Genomic DNA, 12220 nt, shown 5'->3' on the forward strand with positions numbered 1-12220 from the left:
GGGACTAAAACGTCCAAGTTTTGTCTCAGAATCATTTCTTTTTCGTCACTGGAGTCAGAGTTAAGTTTCGATTCGGAAGACTCCGAAATAAACTTCGATCGAGCACGTTCGACAACTGCGAACTCACTGCTTAGAGCTTTGAGAGCAATTTACAATATTTCAAGCGACGAAGGGGAATACTTCTTTGCGGACGAGTTGCTTGTATATTAGGAATGGAAAGCTAGATACGAAGTGGAGGAGCAGGCAAACGAAAAGCAGGAAAGAAAACTCAAGGACTGCTTTGGATGGTAATTTCGTCAACTAAACATAAGATTCCCACGCATGTTTATAGCCCGTTCACATTTGTCCTTAGCGAGAATGTATTTTATCAAGGTGTGATTGTTCTGTTAAATCCAGCTTGTGTTTTACTTTCAGTTGAATGCTTCATGTTTATAAGAGCGACGTACGTGTCGCAGTTTTCGAGACTTGATGACCTCCAAAACATTGGCTTCGATCGATTGAAAATCGTATTGTTTGGACCTGTATTTTTGAAGCTGCGGGAAGCAAGGCGGAAGGAAACATTTCATACAATTACCGATTTCACATTCACACGTTTTAAGTCGTAACTCCAAATAACCAATGTAAATTGTTCTCAAAGTTTGCAGCGAAATTCGTCGGATAAGCGAAAAGGATGTGTTCCCTAAGCGGTCCGCACAGGTTACGCGGTCATATTTTCGACGCTATATCACAGAATCTTTGTCGCACTGCTGATTTCCAAACCTTCGAAAAACTCTGCGAGTCTAACAATTTTGTTATCATGTAATTCTAAAGGATTAATCTTCGACTTTCATCTAAATCGAAAGAGAAATAAGTGTTGGTTAGCGGCGTACAGTTGCGATCTATTTACATTTCAGTATAACGCTTCTTGATCATGATCGGATCACACAACTTTGTATGTTATAAATACTGCGGGATTGGAAGATATAGGTTGTAGGTAGTATTTCTACAAATTGCTGGTTAGCTTTAAGCAGAAAATTTATGAAAATAGCGTTCGAAAGTCTGCGGAACAAATTCCAGTGAGAGTTCTTCAATGGTTCTCACAGATTCAGTTCGCTTGTTTCGGTTCGACAAAATCAACCATCGTTTACGTCTTTGTTGCACCATTAGCCGATCATCGTCAGTTAATTGTACAGTATATCTTTCTTTAAATCTGGAATATTGCTGCAACAGCCGATAGCACCTCTGGAAGGCGTTTCTGCGCACTTTTCGAATGTGTATTGCACCATCCTGAAGGAAATGAGAGGACGTGAGATTTCCAACCTTCCTGGGTAGACGTCACAAGAGCCGCTAGACCCATTCTCCTCAAACTCGGTCGTGAAACAAAATGGCGGTGTTTTGGAGCTATTTTCGAGATTTCGTCGGCGCACAGAAAATCGAGGATTTAACGGAATCCAAAATTTTTTTCGCAGAACTATTTCAAATAACAAGGAGATTCGTTTTAGCGAAAAAAAATTTTTGGGGTTAGGTGCACTTTAAGGGGGTCCTTTTTAACTACCAGTTGGTTCAAGCCTGAATTTTGTTTTCAGGCTTTAATTTGATCACTCGTGTCTTCAGGGTCATGAATTTGCTGTTAAGGAAGGTTTGTGACCGTCATATTTCGAAAACCAGACCTCCTAAGGATAAGCTTTTTACACAGGCTTGTACCATTGAAGACTGAGTCAGGCAAGAGTTTCAAATCACGGCCATATTTGACCAGAAAACGTCGCTATAATGTGGACGAGCATTAGTACAAAGCAGAATCTCAACTGTTACAATTATGTTGACCACACATGGCACCCTGAGAAGGCAGTGTGCTACACTTGGAAACACAGCTTGTAAATATGCTAAATTTGTTAATGTCATGATAATTGTTTTGATAAACAATAATAATTTGGGTTTATCTTTTTCTCGGCTCGTGAGTGGGCGGAATTCAACAAATCCTGCAATCTGATTGGTTCCTGGAGCGGGCGGAATTTTCTCATCCGGACCGCCATAGCGGGCGGAATCCGTCAAGTTGATCTATTTTCGTGAACGAATTAGCGGTAATCGTCATCTTTCGCCCTTTTTACACTTCCATAGACGATTAATCAACGCGAGTTTATCTCTATTCACCTTTAAACGGCAAGGAAAGTCACTGTAAGTAAATCACTTGAGTTTTTTGAAGTTGTGAGAGTTTGTTTGGCTGTTTGTAGCTCGGCGCTGTGATGGCGCGTAATCCTCTGTCCCTCTCTGTACAATTTTAAGTAAAAAATAAGTCAATTTCAGTCGAGTTTACCTCTCCGATCGTTGCCGTATTTGAGAGAATTTCTGTGGAATACACTTCACGAATTTCCTCGCTATCTGCCGCTCAATTTACGGTAGAAAAGTCTGATTTCGAGTGATTCGCAACGACTGACAGAAATTGTTTTTGTAGTACAACTTCAAACTTTGCACGAAATTTCACAGCGGAAAAACACTTTAAGAGAACTTAAATGGTGAACTAAATGCAACTAACATAAAGTAGCTCGGTATAAATCTGTTCTTTAATACATCTTTCTTTGTCTAGTATCTGACTTGCTCGCTCGTTCGCTGGTTAGATTTTTTACCAATGGTTTGTAGAGTCTGTAGACGGCGCGTAAGCCAATTCAGTGACAAAGCTGCGTAAACAAACCCCCTTGTAAGCCAATTTACCCCAAGAAAAAAAGATAAACATGTTATTGTCCGGTTTAGGGTCGGTCCGTATAGGGAAAAACTGTGACCTCGGGCTTGAAAATGCTGCCCGAGGCCGCAGGCCGAGGGCAGCATTTTCAAGACCTCGGTCACAGTTTTTCCCTATACGGACCGACCCTAAGCCGGCCAATAACATATATTTATTGCATTGATTAAAAATTGAGATAAGTACAATGGCCATCAACAACTGCCTACGCTGATAAAGTGGAACATAGATATCGATATATACGGCTTGACTTTTGTTAAAGAACGCTTTGACCTCTGTCAGCGGTCATTTGTGTGTGAGATCATTTGTTCAGGAAATGTTTACATCGCAGTTACAATACAATATTTATAATTACACTACTTCGTTGACTTGGTTATACTTACACCACTTACATTACGGTATTTTTCCCCTCCCCGGCCCCTCCCCCTGTTATATACAGTATTTTTTAATAGCCAAGATTAATTAACTCCTTATATAATTATTCCAGTAACTTCTTTTATTTTTAGTTTACTTTGAAAACCTAATAATTCCCTATTACTTATATTTCTAGTAAATGATAATACTATTTTTTCTGCTAGTTAACACACGCTGTTGAATAATACTGATACACACTTACATCTTTCTTAATGACTTTTTCGGGGTTGATTTGAAATATTGTGTCTATATTTGGACAGCATGTTTATTACAGAAAGCGCATATAAGATAGGAACAGGAAAGAAAGGGGGAAAGAAAAAAAAAGACACAAAAGGACACAAGCTGCAATCCTAGTGTAAGTTTCTGAAAGAAAAGAGTTAAGTTAGAGAAAAATTGAATAACAATAGGGGAGCTGCTAAAAAAAAAGGTAGATTGAAGTCACGGTTCATTCGAAAGGGAGTTGTACCAAATTGACGCATTGTCGAAGTGTTGTGTTTTGTGTTCTTCATGGATTAAATTTGACCAGATTTCGATTACTTCTCAGTAAATTAAGAATATTGAATGTTTAAATCGACTACATCATCTTGCTTCGAGTTACCGGTCAGAGGTAATTTACCGTCACGTTGCTTAATAAAAAAGTCAAAAATGAGTTCCATTTTGCTTGGTTGTTGTCATCAAAAACAATAATAAACCGGGGGGTTGTTACTGTTTTTCTGTCAAAGGGTATCCGCCAGAACGAGACGTTTGGCGGCGCAAAGCGCGATGCACGAGCGCGGACGGTCTATTTCTTGTTGCATTTTTTTTCGCGCTCTGCGCTCAACCCCGCGAAACTAGCACCCGTTGTGCAGGCTTGTGGCTAGACCAGTGTTACAAGTCGACCCAGGGTAAGTCGACCAAAGCGAGTCTGGAGGGCAATACAATCTTCGAGCGACTTAAGTCGCGAAAGGTCGAAACCAACAGGCCAGGAAAGAATTATTGGAGAGGATTTTTAGAAATTCCGGCTTGTCGCGAAGTAACACTCAGAACTTTTAGCTTTCAAGTTCCAGTTCAATAACACTTAATACTTTTTGCGCTAAGAAGTATATATATTTCGTAAATTACACATGCTAATGATAGATAAGGGATGAATTAACATGTGCGATTCCGTATAATTGTTTCGTAATGAATTGTATTCAGAGTACTGGAAATAGCTTGGGGAATAGTTAATTTCCCTAGCGCTTTCACTAATAATTCATGATTTCATTTGTTTATGACCCAATGAAATTTCATGTTCCTGCAACTTAGCGCTAAAATTGTTGTTCTTGATGTTTTAGCTGTACATAACACAAATCATTTTCGGCAGTGACTCAAGTAGAATGTTAACAGATAATGCAGATCGGTTCCGAGAAAAACAACGCCAATGAAAAAGTAAGAATACTTCCACTGAATATATATTATACTGAACGGTCGAAACTCTGGGAGACCTATCCCGGCTGAGCTCTTAAGTTGATAAAAGCTACATTCAAAGTCAAAGTAATCACAACGTAGCACTATCACGCCTGAGTTAAAGAGCCCTACTCAGCCACACCTTGTTTTTGTTTACACGCGCGAGTTTGGCTATTGTGTTTTATTCGGCCCGGCATGTCGAAACGAAGAAAATCACTGTGAAACTACTTAAGATAATTAAACATATAAGATTTCGCTTCACCATGCAATATCAATAATTTCGATGGCTGCGAAAATGGCGGATATAGGCCGACTAGGGTCCTTTAAAGCCGCCCATGCCGAAAGAATATATCGAAAGATTGAGAAAGAAAAAACACCTGACTGTTTTTTATCTCACAAATATTTTTCACGTGTCACCTATGGTGATGCTTTCATTGATATCATCACATTGGTAAGGAATATCACTTATGAATCGATAATAGCGAGTGCTTCTCCACATCAATGGTGTAGAAAAGAAGCGATCATTAGATAAAGCTTTTTTGCTCCCCCATCGGAGCATCGGAGCATCTAAGTCAAAAACGGCTAAGTGATTTGAAGATAGTTGCTTGCTTTGCACTACACCAAAACATCACGTTTGATCATCGTTTGACCTATTGCTGCTTGAATCCTTGCTTGCAGCGGTTCGTTGTTTGTTCGTCACGCAATGCTGTCATCCCATTTTAGGGGGTAGGGGTAGGACAATTTCTATCCTAATACCTAAGGGTCCGTAAGGCTTGGAACCACAGGGAGCACACAATCTTGTTGTGTAGGAAGAGATTAAATTAAACAATGAAAAGAATGAATAGTTAACCATTGCCCGTGTTGTCATCTTTTACTAGACAACCGCTACCTACACGCCCTGCGTAAATACTGTAACGCTAAACTCGTACCTAGGTCTTTTCGCGCTGTGCAATTATTTTTGGTTTATATATAATACAGTGGGCTACCCTCGGGGAAATGGAAGGTGGCCGCTTAATAGGGGCTGGCCGCTTAATAGAGGTTGGTGTACCTTAAATATTTTTTCACCATCGGGTTATAAATTTGTTAGTAAACATGGAGTCAATTCAAGACAATCATGATAGACGTCATTCTCGGAGACTCTGGGGCAGTTATTGGGAGCGGGGAAAAGTCCAAACGGGTGAAAAAAAAGTTCGGGCGAAGACCCTATTAGACTTTTTCCACGCCCCCACTAACTGCCCCACTAATGGTCGTCCTAGCGAGCAAGTAGTTTGGTTTGGAATTTCTTGCATGAAACGTGGAATTCCAAACCAAATCACAACTTCGCAGACTTAAGTTCTCCTTCCACCACCAAACGATCAATCAGGTTCAATCTGAAAGTGGTGAGTCAAAAGGGAAACATTGTCAGCGTCCAGTTCTTGGTTTATAGACAAATCGTCTCATTTTCAATGCGTGGCTGTAGGAACTGGGGAAAACAATAGACATGAATAGAATAATAATAATAATAATAATAATAATAACAATAATAATAATAATAATAATAACAATGATGATGATGATGATTATAATTATATTAACTTTATTACCGTGTCAGTCTTTCTAGTTTTTACAAATAAAAACTAACTGGGGACACCTATCCACACTACTCCACAAATAAATAAAATAAGTTTACAATCTAATATATGTACATATGTATAGTCGTCCTGGCGAGCAGATAATCTGGCTTTGAACCTCTCGCATTAAATGTGGAATTCAAAACCAAATCACTTGTTCGCTGGCTTTGTTCTCCTTCCACCAAAGAACGAGAAAACACGGCTGAATTTGTCAGCTATCACTGATAGACACTAAACTGCAAAAAGAATCCCTCTTTTTTCCCATCGAGTGTGTTCAAGACAGCTTGACCGTCGCATTATTGGTCTTCCAAGCGAACACTCTCTAGGTCCAATTTAGATGGAGATCCGAAAATCCAATATTCCGTTCCTTTTGGTCTAAATTTCCCCTGTATCCAATTTGTTTTCCCCAAATACCTTATATCCCGTTAATTTTGTAGCCAAATTATATCCTGTATCTCGAAAACCCCTAATGCGGGCTCACTTGCTCAGCTTTGAATGTTTCATCTACTACTTTTAGAAATCAAACTGCAAAAACAACTCATTTATCCATATATAGTGTATAGTGTGTATAGTATAGTATGTCAAGTCATGTCAGTCTAACGGTCACATTGACGGTTCTCCTACCAATGGCGAGCTAAATCTCATCTTTGGAAACTTTCGTATTAAACGTTTAAATCTAAACCAAATCACATGCTTACATGCTTTTGGTTCTCCTTCTACCAAAGAACGATGAAACACGGCTGAATTAGGGGTAAAAGGAGCACTCTACAATAACACCCTTCGTTTGTGTCGTGTGTTTCATCACATTTGTTTCATTATATAAGCGTAGTGGTAACATCATGTTGAAGGACCTGGTAGGCAGACTTTCTGGTTTGGAATTTCTCGCTTGAAACGTCAAATTCCAAACCAGAATTCCTGCTCGCAGGCTATATCTCTCCATCCTCCAATAAATGGTGAGTCCGTCTGAACTTGTCATCAACTGTCAGTAAAAAGTACACTACAAAAATACCCCTTCGTTTTTCTGATGTTGTGTTGCCCACGAGGCAAATTATAGCTAATGATGTAAGTGTAGCCGTCACGTCATGTTGAGGTCCTGCCAAGCAGAATCTCTGGTTTGGAGTTTCTCGCATTAAAAGTGAAATTCCAAACCAGAATTCCTGCTCGCAGGCTATACCCCGTCCAAAGTACAGAGCAAACCAAAAACAATCGTTCCATGTGTGGTGAATAACAGAACTCTGTGGTTTGGAATCAACTTTTGCATTAAATGTGGATCCCAAACTAAATCACCATGTCGCAGGCTTTGGTTCTCCTTTCGTCAATGTACGATGAAATCCGGTCGAATTTGTCAGCTACCACCAGTGAAAAGTACACTGCAAAAACACCCTATCGTTTTCCCAGTGTTGTTGACCTCGTGTTCCAAGTGATGTAAGGCTAACGGTCACACCGTTGAGGTCATGCTGAGCAGGGTTTTGGTGCGTAGCTATGGAAACCAGTAGTTTCGATATCATCTAAGGATAAGAGTTCCTCTGTCTATTCCTTAACATCATGCACCTCTCGTTTGTGTTAACTATTATGATTGTGCTGCTAGCCTATGATCACACCCTCCCATCGTTCTCCCCACGAGTATCCAAGGTGTGCTTACCACGTTTTTAAAATGATGTAAGCGTCAGGTGTTAAATTTAGAAGCTAAACCAAATCACGTGCTCGCAGACTTTGCTTCTCCTTTCGTCAACAAGCAATGAAATCCGGTTGAATTTGTCAGCCCACCAGTGAAAAGTAAACTGCAAAAGACACCCTCCCATTTTAATTTCCTAGTGTGTTGACCACGTGTGCCAAATAATGTACGTGTAACAGTGACACTCTGTTGGGCTCCTGCTAAGCAGACTGTCTGGTTTGATGTTTTTTGAATGAAACGTAAAATTCCAAACCAGAATTCCTGCTTGCGGGCTATGGCCCCCTTTTCTCTAACAAATGACGAATCCACTTCAACTTGTCATCTACCTTAAGTAGAAAGTACACAGCAAAGACACTTCGACTATTTTCCCATCAGCGTCGAATGACCTCAGTCTAATGGTCACATTGATGATCGTCCTAGCGAGCAGATAATCTGGCTTGGAACTTCTTGCATTAAACACGGAATTCCAAACCAAATCACTTGCTCGCAGGCTTTGGTTCTCCCTTCGTCAACAAACGATGAAATCCGGTTAAACTCTTTGTCAGCTACCATTAGTAAAATATTAATGTTCATTGCGTAAACACCCCTTTGTTTTTCTCGTGTGTGTATTGACCACCTGTGTCAAGTGATGTACATGAAACTACCACACAGTGTTAAGGTCCTGCTAAGCAGATTCTCTGGTGAAATTCCAAACCAGAATTCCTCTTCGCAGGCTATAGCCTTCCATCTTCCGATAAACGGTAAGTCCGGTTGAACTTGTCATCTACCGTCCAAAGTACACAGCAAAAAGGAAAACCTCGTCCCACACGTGGTGAATAATAGAACTCTAATGGTCACATTGTCACATCGCCCTAGCGAGCAGACAATCTGGTTTGGAATCAATTTTTGCATTAAATGTGGATCCCAAACCAAATCATCAGGTGGCATGCCTCCGTTCGTCCATGAAGGATGAAATCTGGTTGAATTTGTCAGCTACCACCGGTGAAAAGTACACTGCAAAAATACCCCTCGTTTTCTTATGCGCTGCTGACTACGTGTGTCAAGTGATATAAGTGTAACGGTCACATCATGTTGAGGCCCTGCTGTGCAGATTCTCTGGCTTGGATTTTCTCGCATAAAACGTGAAAGTCCAAATCAGAATTCCTGCTCGCAGGTTATAGCCCTCCATCCTCCAGTAAACGGCGATTCCGGTTGAAATTGTCATCTACCCTCCATAAACAGTATACTGCACAAACACCCCTTCGTTTCTCTGATGTGGTGTGGATTACGTGTGTCAAATGATGTAAGTGTAACGGTCACGTCTTGTTGAGGCTCTGCTAAGCAGATTCTCTGGCTTGCCTGGATTTCCTCGCTCAAAACGTGAAATTCCAAATCAGAATTCCTGCTCGCAGGTAGTAGCCCTCCATATACCCTCCGTAAACCACCCCTGTACAAACACCCCTTCGTTTCTCTGGTGTGGTGTGGATTACGTGTGTCAAATGATGTAAGTGTACGGGTCTCATCATGTTGAGGTCCTGCTAAGCAGACTCTCTGATTTGGAGTTTATCGCAAGAAAAGTGAATTCCAAACCAGAATTCCTGCTCGCGGGCTATAATCCACCATCTTCCAATAAACGGTGAGTTCGGTTGACCTTGTCATCCACCGTCCTATTCTTCCCACGCGTGTTGAATAAAAGAAGTCTAATGGTCACATTCATGGTCGTCCTAGCGACGACCAACAATGTGTAATGTAGAAACAAAGTAGACTGTAATGTGTTTTCAGTAATGTAATCCTGTGTAATGTATTTTTGTTCTCCGCATTTACCTTAACATGGTGGTGACCAGCTCCAAAGCCAATGGCTACTCTGGTTACCAATTTATTTTATAATACCGGTGTAAATTAATTCTGCAAATAGTGCGCAATGAAAGTCACCAAGTTACCAGGTCCTTTCGTCAATGAACGATGAAATCCAGTTGAATTTGTCAGCTACCACCAGTGAAAAGTACACTGCAAAAGTACCCCCTCGTTGACCATGTGTGTCAAATAATGTAAATGTAACTATCACATTATGTTGGGGTCCTTCTAAGCTGACCCTCTGGCTTGGAGTTTTTCGCATGAAACGTGAAATTCCAAACCAGAATTCCTGTTCGCAGGCTATAGCCCTCCTTCCTTCAACAAACGGAGATTTATGGCCCAAATATTTCCTATCCGTCGATTTTAATGTTAAAAATTAGCAAAGCAATCAGCAAAGACACTCTCTATCCTTCCAACGAACTTCCAATGACCGGCGTCTAATGATCACATTGATATTCGTCCTAGCGAGCAGACAATCTGGTTTGGAATTTCTCGCATTAAATGTAGAATTCAAAACCAAATCATTTGCTGGCAGGCTTTGGTTCTGCTTTGTCAACGAACGATGAAATCCGGTTGAAACTGCAAAAACGATCCCGCTTTTTCCCATCAGACAGTTGGTTGGGCCCAAATTAGAGCGGCCTCCGAAAATCCAATATTCCGTTGATTTTTCACCTAAATATATCCTCTCCGTTAATTTTAATGTCCAAAATTAACAATTTGTTTTTCCTAAATATCCTATATCCTATATTTTAATTCTGATTTTATCTAAACGAATGTAGTAATTGAAAGTAGTAATGATATTGTAAATAGTCGTGCTCTTAGGAATATTTTTTATTTTAATTCTGAATTTATCTTAGCGAATATAGTAATTGTAAGTAGTAATGTTATTGTAAATAGTCGTGCGTTTTTTGTCATAAGCCCCTGGCTCGGGGGATTGGGCGACCACTCCCCACGTTTACGACTAAAAATAAAGTTACCTTACCTTACCCTATATTCGATTAATGTTGTAGCCAAATTATATCCCGTATCTCGAAAACCCCTAATACGGGCTCACTCCCTCGACTTTTAATGTACCGTCTACTGCATTTAGAAATCAACCTGGAGAAACATCTCGTTTATCCCATCAGCGTAGTGTGTCAAGTCATGCTAGTCTTACGGCCACATTGACGGTTCTCCTACCAATCGTGAGCTGACTCTCTCCTATTAAACGTGGAATTCTCGACCAAATCACATGCTCACAGACTGTTGGTTCTCCTTCCACCAAAGAACGATGAAACACGGCTGAATTTGTCAGCTGTAAGGAGTAAAAATAACTCACTGCAAAAACACGCTTCGTTTGTCTCATGTGTGTTCTTACCACGTTTGTTAAATTATATAAGTGTAACGGTCACATCATGTTGAGGTCCTCCTAAGCAGACTTTCTGGTTTGGAGTTTCTCACATGAAACCACGGTGAAATTCCAAACCAGAATTCCTGCTCGCGGTCTGTAGCCCTCCTTCCTCCAATAAACAATGAATATAATCTGGTTGAATCTGTCAACTACTGTGACTAGAAACTAGTACACAAAACCACTCCCTATTCTTCCCAGTTGTGTCAAAGGATGACATCTTATGGTCAGATTCATGGTCATCCTATACTAGCGAGCAGATAGGCTGGTTTGGAAATTCTCGCATTAAATGTGGAATTCCAAATCACTTGTTGGCAGGCTTTGGTTCCCATTTCGTCAACGAGCAATGAAATCCGGTTGAATTGTAGACCCAACAGTGAAACGTACACTGTAAAAACACCCTCCCGTTTTCCCAGTGTATTGACCACCTGTGCCAAATGATGTAAGTGTAACGGTCACAACGTGTTGAGATCCTGCTAAGCAATCTCTCTGGTATGGAATTTCTCGCATGAAACGTGAAATTCCAAACCAGAATTTCTGCTCTCAGGCTATAGCGCTCCTTCATCTAACATATGACGAATCCAGTTCAACTTGTCATCTACCGCTAGTTGAAAGTACACAGCAAGGACAGTCCATTCTTCTCACCAGCATCGAGTGATATCAGTCTAATGGTCACATGGATGGTCGTGGACCTAGCGAGCTGATAATCTGGCTTGGAACTTTTCGCATTAAATGTGGAATTCCAAATCAAATCACTTGTTCGCAGGCTTTGGTTCTCCCTTCGTCAACGAAGAATGAAATCCGGTTGAATTTGTCGGCTACCACCATTATAAAATTACACCGCAAAAACACCCCTTCGTTTCTTTGATGTGGTGTGGACCACGTGTGTCAAATGATGTAAGTGTAACGGTCACATCATGTTGAGGCCCTGCTAAGCAGACTCGCTGGCTTGGATTTTCTCGCGCGAATCGTGAAATTCCAAACCAGAATCCCTGCTCGTAAGCTGTAGCCCTACTTCCTCCAATACATAGTGAATCTGGTTGAATCTTTCATCTACCGTCAGTAGAAAGAACACGGCAAAAACACCACGTGTGTCAAGTGATTTAAGAGCTTCTGCCTGAGAGACCGGGGCAGACTTGGAAATGAAGGTTGGCCGATTTCGC

The sequence above is a fragment of the Orbicella faveolata genome, unplaced genomic scaffold (assembly GCF_042242905.1).
Source record: "Orbicella faveolata isolate gen_17 unplaced genomic scaffold, um_ofav_v1 contig_26, whole genome shotgun sequence".
NCBI lineage: Eukaryota > Metazoa > Cnidaria > Anthozoa > Scleractinia > Merulinidae > Orbicella > Orbicella faveolata.